General features: G+C 35.9%; 2 long non-coding RNA genes across 3 annotated transcripts; both read left to right on the top strand.

The window, feature by feature from the left end:
- Positions 1–5,657: 5,657 nt before the first annotated feature.
- Positions 5,658–8,082, top strand: LOC110876321. Of its 2 annotated transcripts, none has more exons than XR_002556648.2 (3): positions 5,658–7,342; positions 7,459–7,631; positions 7,729–8,082. It is a non-coding gene; the product is annotated as an uncharacterized LOC110876321 (long non-coding RNA). The 2 variants fall into 2 exon arrangements; XR_002556650.2 differs by having other exon boundaries at positions 5,663–7,342; positions 7,459–7,550; positions 7,729–8,039.
- Positions 8,083–8,134: 52 nt separating this feature from the next.
- Positions 8,135–8,744, top strand: LOC110876332. The gene is made up of 2 exons (XR_002556653.2): positions 8,135–8,221; positions 8,557–8,744. It is a non-coding gene; the product is annotated as an uncharacterized LOC110876332 (long non-coding RNA).
- Positions 8,745–13,971: the final 5,227 nt, after the last annotated feature.

Below are 13,971 nucleotides of genomic sequence, written 5' to 3' on the forward strand. Positions count from 1 at the left end.
CAAAAAGCTATAAATTTCTACATCGAAGAGAGTGCTAAGTGGAAGCAAGAGTTGGAGACAGAAAAGTTTGAGAATGAGAGAATTAGACGTTTACTACAAAGTTATTCTAGTTATGATTATCTCATTGATCGTATTTACCTAACTGTTGCAGGTATGGAAGCTTTTCAAGACGAGAAGCCAAAGAAAAAGAAAGATAGTGGTAAGAAACCGACTGTTAGCTATAACAAGTGTCCGCCTCCAATTTGGGAAGGGTATTCTCCTAGAAAACCAAACGAGGAGCAACTTGAAAAAGCAGTCAATATAAAGCTAAAAACCGACACAACTGACGTATTACCAGAAAACATTGACGTCACATTTACCTCGTCTGACACTGATCATGAGTCTGAGTTAATCAAAAAGGTGGTCGATCAGCTGTTGGATACTGATGAGGAGTCCGAGTCAAAGTCTGAGTCTGGAGGGTCAAATTCGTCAGTCAACAGTCAAAAGTCGTCGGTTAAACAGTCTTACAGTAAAGAATTTTTGTTATCAAAAGCAAATTTGGATGATGAAACATTTGAAGTTGCATACACTTTAAATGATTCTGACAAATTATACTATGACAAAGAGTTTCCAATAAGAAGTGTTCGTTTTGACAGGATCAAAAAGGTTTTCAAAATGACAGAAATTAATATTTCTGAAATAGAAGATTTAAATCTTACTGGAAAACCTAAAAAATACACTTCAAGAGTTCAACAACGTTTAAATAAGAAAAAGGGTTACAATTCTGGTCCTGGTTTTCAAAAGAAACCAAACCAAAATCGTAGCTACAAAAAGAAAGGTCTTGATTTTATTCCACCAGAAAATCATAAAAATATGAAAAATTCTAAAACAAAAACAGAATTTGTGTTAGGTGGAAGTGCAGAAGAGGAACAGAAGAAACCATTCTGGAGACAGTCAAATCAAGAGTTTCTTGCTGAGAAGAGAAAAAATGGAACTGAAGTGTCTCATTCAAAGGAAACTCGAACCTGTTACAGATGCAATGAAGCTGGTCACATTGCATGGAACTGTCCGAAAAATGCCAAAACAAAACAGGGAGTTTCTAATAAATTGAAAGAAAAGGTTGTTGAGGTTGAACCACCAACCGAAAAATTTAAAATTTTTGAAAACTCAACTTATGAGGTTGGTGAGTGTTCTAAAAAGAATTTTTATAAAAGGAAAGAGAAAGACAACCAAATGTGGGTTGTTAAAAAGGTTGATGAGAAAGTCGGCGATGAATCTGGTTCCACAAAGCCAGAAGAGCCACAAGTTGAGGTGAAAATTTCAGTGAATGATAATGAGTTTCCATCACTGAAGTTTGAAGAGGTTAAACAAAAGGTTGGAAAGGTTGAAATCTCGAATCAGTTTTACACAGAGAAAACTAAGTTTGATGTCGAGAAAACATTCAATGGGAATGTTAAGAAAATTTTTGGGAAAATGTTGAATGGGAAAACAAAGGGGGTTAAAGATTTTTATGCAACTAAAAAGGCAACATACAACCTTACTGCGCAAGAATTGAAAACCATCAAGTCTGAGAAGACTTGGATGGAAGTTTGTTTCCCTTGAAGTCTAAGGACTACGCCGGAGATCCCAAGTTTATATCGTGGATCAGGAATCGGCATCATTCATGTTTTAATGAGTTTGTATGAAAGCTTTTGAAAATGTTTGAATGATTACAGGTGAAGGACAACGCCGGAGCTTCCAGGTTGGTAAGTGTGAAGCAGGAATCGGCATCCTGATTGATAAAGTGTTGTATGTAGATGACTCATTCCTACAAGTGGTATTTGTTTGTTATACTTACAAGTGGTTATTCTTACAATTGGTACAGAGGTTGCTAAATTGCAAATGGTAAATCAGGGACATTAAGTTGTACTTGATTTACTACACATGATATAAATAGACAAGATGATGAACCATATCCCCATACTTAACAAGTGGTAAACTTACAAGTGGTAAAAACAAACTCATTTTCTGGAAAAATCATTTTGATTAAAACAAACTTAAGTGTTTTGAAATCTAAATGAGAAAATGGTTTGTGATAGGGGGAGTTCAGATTGTTTATGCCGAGTGAATGGAGATTAGATGCGATTCGATGTCAGTTGTCAAAGTTTTGTACAGTTTGTTTTACATTTCATGTTTCAAGTGGGTCAAGAGCTTAGTTATTTTCAAATTTCCTTTGAAATGTGTTTGCATTTTAGGGGGAGTAGAAAATTTTCAGAAAATCCAAAAACATTAGAAAATTTGAAAAAGACAAAAACATGATAAAATCAAAAATGAGTTTTGTTGTGAAAAGAGGAAATGATAGTACATCAGTAGGCTGTCACAACATGCTAAAGAAATGTAAAGATAAAATGTGATAAATAATCTCACTGTGGATGTGTCAGTAGGTTTTTACACATTTAGTAAATAGTGACGAGATATAAACATAAAAATTCAAACTTGCTTGTTCTGTGGGTTAACAACTTCTTGGATATATAGGTAACCCCTGAAATCTTGTTTGAAAGGTCCCTTATTCTGAGATACTAGGTCTTTATGCTTAGTGATATCTGGGGTATTATCCCGGGACTTCTGCTGAATGGAAGTTCTGACCTAGTCCCCGGATAATGCTTTCCGCAAAAAGCTTGAAACATAGCTTCGCCCTCAGCATGCTGATGAAACAATAAAATTGATAGTCGCTGCTGTTGAAATCAAAAGATCCTCTAAAGGGGACACACCGAAAAGTTGAAGCCGTCATCTCTTTGCGTATACGGAAGTATCGACCTGAGCTCTCACGGCCCTCGCATTTTAACCCCTAAACAGATATCATCTGTGGTATACTCACCTCTAAGACTGAATATTGGGATCTGGATACGGGAGTATATTCAAGTAGTGGGACACACGGATAAGTTCAAGTCATTAAAACATTAACATCGTATCTCGGATCAATTGAACTTTGTGTGAAAATTTAAGTGGACGAATATACTGACAATCTAGGTGAATTGTTTAAAACTTAAAATGTAATGCAGCTTAACGGTGTTGGTGACATGTCTCATAAACTGATATGATCCTCTTACACGAACTCGCAAAAATATTGTCTGTAAATATTTCATTTCTGCATTCTGTTGTTTCTACAAGTGGTGTCATTTATTTTCTTTCAGAGAATCCAAAAAGATTTTGTGTGTGTTTTAGCATAAACTTTTGAAAAAGTCAAAAAGATTTTCGACAACTGATGTTGGAAAGCTGATTTTCAAAATTCCGAGTGCTAAACATGATGACATTGTTGTGAGGGGGAGTGTGTCTTGAACATCAAATGTGTGTTTTTAAATCAACAATTGGTTCATCATAGAGAAAGTGATTTGAGGGAGAGTCAGTGTTGGTGCATATGTTTATACTCAAATTGTTAAATGTAAATCTTACTTTGAGGTAGAGGTTTTGCAGGTTAAGTTGAGCCAGGTTAATTCAATCCTGAGAGTTAAGCTGAACGAAAGCCAGGTTTCCGATACCTGAGGACTCTAATTGAAGAAAGCCAGGCTGATCGATCCTGAAGAGTTTGTGAACAGAGCTAGTGCCAGGTTCCGATTTTGTGGACAGTGTTAAAGCCAGGCATCGATATTGGACTTGTGAAAGCCAGACAATGATCCTGAAGCAGATATTACTGAAGAACAAAGAAATGTCAGCAAATCGAGAGGGGGAGTCTGAAGATATTCAAATAAATATTGTTAAAGGAGAGTCTGTTGATGAAGATAGAAAGAGAGAAGCCCAGAGACTGATCAAGACTGAAGAAGTGAAGACATGACATTGTCAAAGACTCGATGGACGACTCGTCAACATCTGAGGGGGAGTCTGTTGGTGCACTACATCTGTCGACTTCGTCTTGGATCGAGTCTTAGATTACATTGTATAGATTAGGGCACATTTTACGAGAAAATAGGAAGTGTGTAGTAGTTAGCATGCTGATTTCGCTCATAGGGACAGGTAGGTGATTTCAGGCGAAATCACATGTTCTGATTTCGCTCATGTGGACCCTGTGTCTCTTGGAGTGAAATCTAGAACCTATATATAGGTGTCCATGAGCGAAATCACATAACAGTTGTACGTATTCCACGCCGAAGTGCTACCGGTGTGAAGACTGCTTGTAATTGAGTTCTAATCAATACAATCAGTAGTTAAAGTGAAGAGTCAGCTGTTTCTAGCTTTGTTTCTTGTTATTCCGCACCTATAACAAAGTAGAACTTCTCTGAACGACTCATTCGGGTCAGATCACGATCCTACAGAAATGAAAAGTCCATTTCGTGCGAAATGACATTTTCCGAAATGAAAAGTCCATTTCGTGCGAAATGACATTTCGTGCGAAATGAAAAGTCCATTTCGTGCGAAATGACATTTCGTGCGAAATGACATTTCGTGCGAAATGAAATGTCCATTTCGTGCGAAATGAAAAATCCTATAAATAGGTGGCTTGAGATTTCATTTGTAACTTTGGATTCCGGTAGCGAAGCTTTGCCGAAGTGTCTCCAGGTTGTAAAATGTTGTCAAATCAATACAAGAGATAGTTTAAGTGATTCTCTGTGCAAATCAAGCTGATTCATCATCAAAACATTTGTTTCCGCCTCTCGTTTTGATCAAAAACTCTTCTGAACGACTCGTTAAGGTCGCACAACGATCATACAAGTGGTATCAGAGCTCAGGAGGAAGAGTTCTTACCGATTTAGCTTGATTTCATCCTAAATTCTCACTTCTACTCACTTTCTTCACATTTTTTCAAAATTTAAGCAAGATTTTACGGATAAAATGGTTTGATTTTCACATATAACGTGCGAAATACAGTTTTAACCAATCCTTGAAAGAATCAGACCTAAAATCTAACTAAAAGTTGATCAATTTCCCAAAAAACGATCGATTGGGTGACATCATCATTCATTTCGTTTGTATTGAACTCTCATTTCGTACGAAATGGATTTTTAGTGTGACTATTTTGTTTAAAAAAACCCATTTCGTATGAAAACATTGTTTCATTTCACACGAAAAGCCTATTTCGTGTGAATTGCATATTCATTTCGTACTAGATAAGTCCATTTCGTGTGAAACTAGAATTTATTTCGCACGAAACCTTCATTTCGTACCAAAGTTATCTATTTCGCACGATATGATAATTCATTTCATGTGAAATCAACATTTCGTATGAATATTTCGTATGAATTGAATTTCCAGGTCTGTTGAATAATCATTAGTTTTGAGATAAAGTGTTCAGGTCGCACATGGTTGGTAAAGTGGTATGAATTTGAATTGAATTTCCAGGTCTGTTGAATAATCATTAGTTTTGAGATAAAGTGTTCAGGTCGCACATGGTTGGTAAAGTGAAGGTCCGATTGAGTCATAAAGCTTGTCGGCTTCATTAATCTTGTTTGAAAATAAATATCATCGGTCCAGTAAGTTTGTGTTTAGTCTAAGTGTTTGTTAGCCCACTATATAATCATTTCGGTCCAATCATATGATGTTTCAGTTGTCGGCTTTGTGGTTTTTGTTGGCCCAATAAATTAATTAACAGATCCATATATAGCGGCCCAATCACAATATTATACATATATTAAAAAACAAACCTTGTGAATAGTACCTCAGCCCATTTCATTCACCAATATATATACATGTTTTTCTTCAGTTAGTTGTATATTGACATTTGGTAAAGTGATTGATGTGTAGTGTGTGTTGATAAATGGCACTGGGTCGACCCCTCTTTTTGCCTTTTTTTTTTTTACCTTCTACTTTATTTTCTCCTTCTCAACAGCAAAATGCAGAGACGAGGGTCACGAGACAAAGAAAGAGAACAGATAGCGAGCAGAGCGGTAAGAGAGAGAAACAGAGATCCGGGAGACGGCGAGTCTCCGGCAACCGGCCTTCGACGCGTGCTCGCCTCCCACAAACAGAACTGAACGACTCTAGGGCTTTCCGGTGAAGATTATGAAGTGCAGTAACACGGACACCACTCGTCGCGGTGACTGTCACTGCCGCCGCTGACAGAGACGAGAGTCACGAGACAAAGAAAGAGAACAGATAGCGAGCAGAGCGGTAAGAGAGAGAAACAGAGATCCGGGAGCCGGCGAGTCTCTGGCAACCGGCCTTCGACGCGTGCTCGCCTCCCACAAACAGAACTGAACGACTCTAGGGCTTTTCGGTGAAGATTATGAAGTGCAGTAATATGGACACCACTCGTCGCGGTGACTGTCATCGCCGCTGCTGACATGAAGATTTAGGGTTCCGCCGTGACAGAGTGTGACGATGGTGTTGTTAGTTGTCACCGAAGGTGAGTAACTCTGGCCAATCGACTCTATGGTGTTTCTGTGCAACCAAAATCGGCACCGATCAGGTACAATGAACCCACCTCCTGGTTATCTGTAGATCTAGGGTACGGGTATTTCATCTTTCGTTGAAAGGGTTTTTGAGTGTGGGTTTCCGAAATCTTGAATTTGCTGTCTTTAATCTAAATGAAATCAGTTTGTGGGTTTTGTGTCAATAAAGGTTTGAGTTCAATTGGGTATTTTGTGTTGAGTGTGTGGGTTTCTTGAAATCTTTAAGCTTGCTAATCAATGTGCAGGTGTCGTTTGTCTAAAGATGCGACTTCAATTGGGCGTGAACTCGCTAAGCAAAATTCACATAAAACCCTTAATAGTTTTATGTTCAATTTGTATAATTTGAACCTCAATTTCGCTAAATTGTTGTTTATGGTTTATAAATTTGTTCTTAAATGGGAGTAATCTGTTCAAGAACACATCAATTTAGGTTAAAATTGATCATCACAACATCTCATGACAGTACTCTTCAAGCTCTTCACAGGTACATCTATTGTAGTAATGATTTTTTAGGGGTAAAATTGCTCAAAATTATGTTTATATTCACTTTAGGAGATAGGAGATTCAGTTCATTGTCATGGGTTTTAGATTATCTAAATTGTTCTATCATCTCAGCTCATTAGTTGGGTTTAGAACCAATACAACTGTGAGCTTGAGAGTTAACAAACTTTTCGTTTCTGTGTTTTGATTATTGTACCAGTAGTTACATTACTGCTATTGATCATTCATACAATTTATAATATAGTAATGTGCTCTCGGATGTCCCACGTTGGTCATTTGCTTGAGCTTATAAATGCCTTCTGCATCAGTAAATATCTGGATTCATCTATGCAATGAAATCTTTTAAATTTCTTTATTTTTGGTTGTTATTTTTCTACATAGATACATTTTATCTTATGGAAAAATAAGGAAAGGCAGAACAGCAAAGATGGGGAATTGAACCAACATCAAGTGGGTAACACCGGATGCATCTAAACCACTAATCCATTGAGCTTTTCCAGGTTAATATTTGTTTCCTTTAGTCGATGTGTCCAGTGAATTGAAAAAATGAGTGGAAGTCCGAATCTTAAAAGTATATTTTGAACTTCTAATTTGATAGTTGTCTTCACGAATACAGGTTTCTCAAAATGCTTATTTATAGATATATAACATCATCGGCAAACTATACATAAAAAGACCCAAGACTGAAGAAAAAGGATAGGAGACAGGGTAAAATTCTTATTCTAAAGATGCCTAACAATCATATCAACTCTGAAGATGGAAAACAAGATATTTATTTGGCTTATAAAAGTATGAAATGCTTAAAAAAAAACTCATTTATTTGTTGATACATGTAATTTGCTATAACATGATTTATGTTTTTGACCATTCTTTTGTGTGGGTGAAGATGCGGTCTGATGGTGGGGTCTCTAAGATGTCTATTTGGTGGCATGGGCATATGGATATGGATCACTATAATCAGCTCCAGTATATGGATGTCCCGCTAACATGGCCGAATGAAACAGGTCCGATTGCTACGATGACCTGAATTTTACTGTTTGGTATAAGTCGGAGTTAAGGTAACCTTTAAAACAAAGACTCTGTTTGGCAAGTTGTATTGATTTTAAAAGTCTACATGTTGTAAAAGAAAATATGTAATTAGAGATTAGCATTTGATGTATAAAATTTGCTGCTATGAATGAATGTTTTGGAAACTAACTCATATGTTAAAAACGGAAGGCAAATGAACAGTGTTATCATCTGCGTGGAAGGTTTTGATTCAGTTTTTTTCTTTTCTCTTCTTTCGTAATGTTTTCAAGTTATTCGATTTCACCTATGACGTTTTGCTGGAGTGGTTATGTTCCATGTTTTGTTGGTACCGGTCCGGGTTCGACCCCCAGGTTGGCCTATTTTTTCCCAATTCTTATTTTTATTTTACATGTGTCAGATTTATATAGCGTACAGGTGTTGTTGTCTTTGTAAAATAGTGGCCTCTGTTGTGGGTTTGGTTTCCACGATAAAATTGGGTCAACATGTTATAGAAAATTTTAGTTTATTTTGTATCATCTTACCTACTGAATATATGAAGTGAAATAACAGGCAATTGTACATTTAAAAAAACTGGCGCAACGCATTATTTCGTAACGCGTTTCCGCTGATGTGCAGTGTTGATGATCAGTATGTGTTTATACATGTATGTATGTCTTGATCATGTTACCTTTTTGTTATTTACCAGCTTCAAGACAATTCACGCGTGTATTTCGAAGAAAGATCATATCAAGATCCAATGTTTTTAAAAATAAAGTGGTTTGATTTTATGATTTGGTTTGTTTTTTGCCTATTGATACTTTTCTGTGATGGATGTTATGTGTAAATAGACCATGTTCATCGCATTGGTAGGTCATAATAAAAGGCTTTACTGTATTCAATATGTCTTGGAAATGCATGCTATATTTATATACTTTGCTGTGAATCTTTCATATGAAGTTATAGTGCATCAAAGTTATTAGCATGTTTTTGATGTTTACCTTCTTAATTATGACAGTTATGAAGTTGTAGTGCATCAAAGTTTTTAGCATGTTTTTGATGTGTACCTGCTTAATTATGATGGTTTTATTTTGAACACCATAATTGTCATAAGTGTTTGCGCGCCGCGAAGCGCGCGCCGTATAAAACCTAGTTATGATCAACAATTGTCGGCCATGCACATTTGAAGTCCAATCAAATTGAATTGAATCGTAATAGATTGTTGCCCAATGAGATTTCAATAAATAAAAGAATTGTCGGTCAACTAAAGTTGTCAGCCAGCTTATCAAGAAGGTCCAATCAGATTGTGTTGTGAATTGAATTGTCGGATATTAAATAGTTTGTCAGTACATGTTTCCTGAATACATCAATACATCACATGGATAATTAACATTCGGTCCAATTAAAATCATTAGAATTCATTTGTCAATTGATGTTGTCGGCCCAATTTGAATAAAATTTTGTTAATAACAGCCCAATATATTTCAAAGATCCAATTACATTTGAAAAATTGTTTTTGCGGCCTAACAAATAGTCATTTGTTTGTTGAAGACTCTCGGCTCAAATAGTTCTAAAGCCCATTCAGATTGTTTTAAGTAATCCATTTCGTTTTGATATGTTCGTTTGAAAATAGATCAGAAGGGTCAAGACTATTTTTGAAATAAATCAGGTCGTTTGAATTTGATTCAGGTCATAGCAATCCGTATGGTTTGACAACTTGAACCTCAGTTCGCACAGAATAGTCACCATTTCGAGTACCAGTTTGATTCAGTCAATTGATAAGTGTTTGAACTAATCTTGTGTATTTGTATCTCCAGGTGTTTCACGAGGTGAACCAGTTCGTTTGAAAGCTTTTTGGGTGAATATTCAAAACTGAAGCATGGATTCTGAATTTTTGCTTCTGTTCAATACATAATGACTGAAGCTAATTTTGGTTGGTTAATCCGATCAGTTCAGTCAATTGATAAGTGTTTGAACTAATCTTGTGTATTTGTATCTCCAGGTGTTTCACGAGGTGAACCAGTTCGTTTGAAAGCTTGTTGGGTGAATATTCAAAACTGAAGCATGGATTCTGAATTTTACAATGCATTTGCTACTGCCCCGAGTACTCCTGTTACCGTTGCTCAGAGTGTGACAATGGAAAATGAAACCGGAACATTACAGAAACCTTCAAAGTTGATGGGCATTGAAGAATATCACAGTTGGAAAGAACGTTTTGAGAATTGGGTTCAAGCAAATCATCTAAGATCTTGGGAAAGTATTGAAACAAAGTATGCTAGACCACTGTCTGATTTGGGAGTTGCAAAGATTATTTCGGAATTTTCTTATAAAGAGAGAGATTCGTACAAAGCAGAAAAAATGATGGTCAGTCTACTTCAGCAAGCTGTGAAAGAAGATATTTTTATCTTACTTCAACATGATGGTAGTGCTTATTCGGTTTGGGATGCCCTTCGCAAGAAATTCGAAGGAAGTGCAGAGATGATCAAGAGTAAAAAATCATTATTGAAGAAAGAATTTGAATTGTTTACGAGTGTACCAGGTGAAACTACAAAGACTCTCATTGAGAGATATTGTCATCTTGTGCGTTCAATGTCTCGATTGGAAATTACTAAAACTCCAGAGGAATGGGTTGAGAAGTTAGCCGATGCGTTACCTCAAAAAGAATGGGGTACTTATCTCATGATTTTGAAGAATTCTGGAAAGTATAGTAGATTGTCGATTGCACAGTTTATTGAAAAACTTGAGGGACAAGATCTTGAGCAACAAAAGATTGCTAGAATGAATAATTCAAGTGGTCAACAAGATATCAAGATGTATTACAAAGGCAATGTTCAGAGTGTTGAAGCAAGTCCAAAGATCCAAACCGCTTTCAGTGTAGAGAACTCATCTGGATCAGTTAATCAAAGCTCAGTCAATACTAGTAGTTTTTCTTCATATCCAAGTGTCAATCCGAATGTTCAAAGTTCAAACAGCAGTAATGGTCATGTGTTAAACTGCAATATCGCGTTGCATCTTCAGAATGGTCAAAATTTCTCTGAAGAAGTCGCCAAAGGTCACATGGCATTGCTTGTTACTGTATTAGAATCATATGAGGGTTTGGTTGCAAGAAGGATCAGAAATCCTATGTTGACAAAAGAGGATTACGATCAAATCGATGCTGAGGAATTGGAGCTTATGGATATAAAATGGTTTTTAGCGAGTGTATTGAGGAGAGCCGAGAAATTTAAACAGATTACCGGAAGAGATGACTTCCGTGATGCTAATATTTCTACTTTGGGTTTTGATAAATCTAAAGTTACTTGTTTTCGATGCAGGGAAAAAAGGACATTTCAAGAGAGAATGTACCAATCGAGAAGCAGGTGGAGCTCAGAACCCGTTCGGCAACAATGTTTATTATAGAAAAGCGATTTATCATCAAGTTGCTCAACAGTCAAATCAACAACAACCATCATCATCCAATACTAAACAAATTAAAGATGGAAAGAAGAAAGCTTATCTAGTGAATCAAGACGATGAAAAAATGGCAGAAGGCTTTAGCTGGGATAAATACATTCCACCTGATTTAGGGCTTGGAGCATTCATTGCTAAAATCATTCAAAAACCAGAGTTGATGAAAGAGTGGATGGATGTGTTTGCTGATGATGAGAAAAGCCAAGATGGAGAATCTATTTCTTCTGAAAGTTCAGAAAAGACCCCTGATTTTGATCAATCATCAACTAATAGCAGTGATGATGAGGAAGAAATTAATCAAATAAACATTGGAAAAACTCATTTGTCTACTGAAAGTTTCAAATTTTATTTTGCAGATAAATTGGAAAAGCTAAAGGAAAGGCGAGTAGCAAAAGAAAAGAAAAAGATAAAATGCGAGAATGTTGCTCAGGAAGAGAAGTTTGAATAGATTAAAGAAGCTGAAGTTGCTAAGAAGGTGATTGAAGTTGAAAAGATAATTGAAGTTGAAAAGATAATTGAAGTTGAAAAGATAGTCGAAGTTGAAAAGATAGTCGAAGTTGAAAAGATTATTGAAATTGAAAAAGTTGTTGAGGTCACAAAGCCGTGTCTAAAATGTTTGGAACCTTGCAAACATTGTGAAGAAAAAGATGAGAAGTATAGTGAGCTTGACAAGATGAAAGAAAAATTATTGTTCGATGTCAAGTATGTGAATGAATCGTATAATGTTTTGAACAGATCAGTTAACAGTTTGCAAAAGACAAACTCAGAAAGGGAAGATGCTTTGACCATGATGAATGTAGTGATGATGTCTAAGCAGAAGGCTATCAATCACTATATTGAAGAATGTGCAAAGTTGAAGCAGGAGTTGGAGACTGAAAAGATAGAAAATGAAAGAATCAGAAGATTGTTGCAAAGTTATTCAAGTTCTGATTATTTGATTGATAGAATTTATCCAACTGTTGCAGGTTTTGAAGTTTTCAAGACAAGAAGATGGAAGATAAGGATACTGGTAAGAAACAAAGTGCAAATTATAAAAAGTGTCCGCCTCCAATCTGGGAAGGTTATTCTCCCAGAAAACCAAATGAGGAACAGGTCAAAAAGGCAGTCAATATAAAGTTAAAGTCCGAAATCAACTGATGATTTACCAGTCAACATTGACGTCACGTTTACATCATCTGACACTGATCATGAGTATGTGTTAATAAAGAAAGTGGTCGATCAGGTGTTGGATAAAGATGAGGAGTCAGAGTCAAAGTCCGAATCCGAATGTTCGAGTTCATCATCAGTTGACAGTCCAAAACCGTCGGTCAAAAGGGTTTACAATAAAGAATTTCTATTATCAAAATCTAATTTGAATGATGAAACATTTGAAGTTGCATATACTTTGAATGATTCAGACAAATTATATTCTGATAAAGAATTTCCAATAAGAAGTGTTCAAATGGAAAAGATTCAAAAGGTTTTCAAATTAACAGAAATTAATATTTCTGAAATAAAAGATGTAAATCTTACTGAAAAACCTAAAAAATACACGTCAAGAGTTCAACAAAGATTAAACAAGAAAAAAGGTTACAGTTCTGGTTCTGGTTTTCAAAAGAAACCAAACCATAATAGTAATTTCAAAAAGAAAGGTTTAGGATTTATTCCACCCGAAAATCATAAAAATGAGAAAATTTCTAAAACAAAAACAGTTTTTGTTTCAGGGTCAAGTTCTGAGGAAGAAGAAAAGAACTCATTTTGGAAACAATCAAACAAAGAGTTCTTTGTAGAAAAACAAAAGTATGAGAAGAATGGAGCTAATAAGAAAAGGGAAACAAGAACCTGTTACCGATGTCAAGAAGTCGGTCACATCGCCTGGAATTGTCCAATGGCCACCAACACAAAACAGGAAGTTGTTTCTAAACTTAAAGAAAAAATTGTTGATAAAACTGAACCACCAACTGAAAAATTCAAAGTGTTTAAAAATTCAGCATTCGAAGCTGGTGAGAGTTCTAAAAGGTTTTACAAGAGAAGAGTGAATCTTAACAACCAAACGTGGGTTGTTAAGAAATCAGATGTGAAATTTGGCGATGAATATGACTCGTTAAAGTTAGAGGAGCCACATGTTGAGCTAAAAAGTGAAAAGTCAGTGCCGCCAATGGATGATGTCAACTTTCCACCATTGCGGGCTGAAAATTTAAAATCAAAAGTTGGTAAAGTGGAAATTTCGAATCAATTCTATTCTGAAAAGAAAGAATTTGATGTCGAAAAAGCGTTCAATGGGAAAGTTAAAAATATCTTTGGTAAGATGGTCGAGGGTAAGGCCAAAGTGGTGAAAGAATTTTATGAAATAAAAAGAAATGTTCAAACCCCGAGTGAAACTGAGAAAGTCACACCCAAAGCTGGTCAGGCTTGGGTGTCTGTATTCTTTACTTGAAAATCCTGACTTACCGGAGCTCCCAAGTTGGTAATCGTGGAGCAGGAATCGGCATCATTTTTGAAATATGTTTGTTTGGAAAGCCTACAAGTGGTAAAATTAAAAATTGTCATATTTCAATTTACAAATGGTATTGTTGAGAAGTGAACATACAAGTGGTTGTTCCTACAAGTGGTTAATCAAGGTCATTAAATTGAACTTGATTTAACTTTCATACAAGTTGTTGAAAAGGGGGTTTCATTCATTGTAAAGAGGAAA

This window comes from Helianthus annuus, chromosome 1, assembly GCF_002127325.2.
Source record: "Helianthus annuus cultivar XRQ/B chromosome 1, HanXRQr2.0-SUNRISE, whole genome shotgun sequence".
Lineage (NCBI taxonomy): Eukaryota > Viridiplantae > Streptophyta > Magnoliopsida > Asterales > Asteraceae > Helianthus > Helianthus annuus.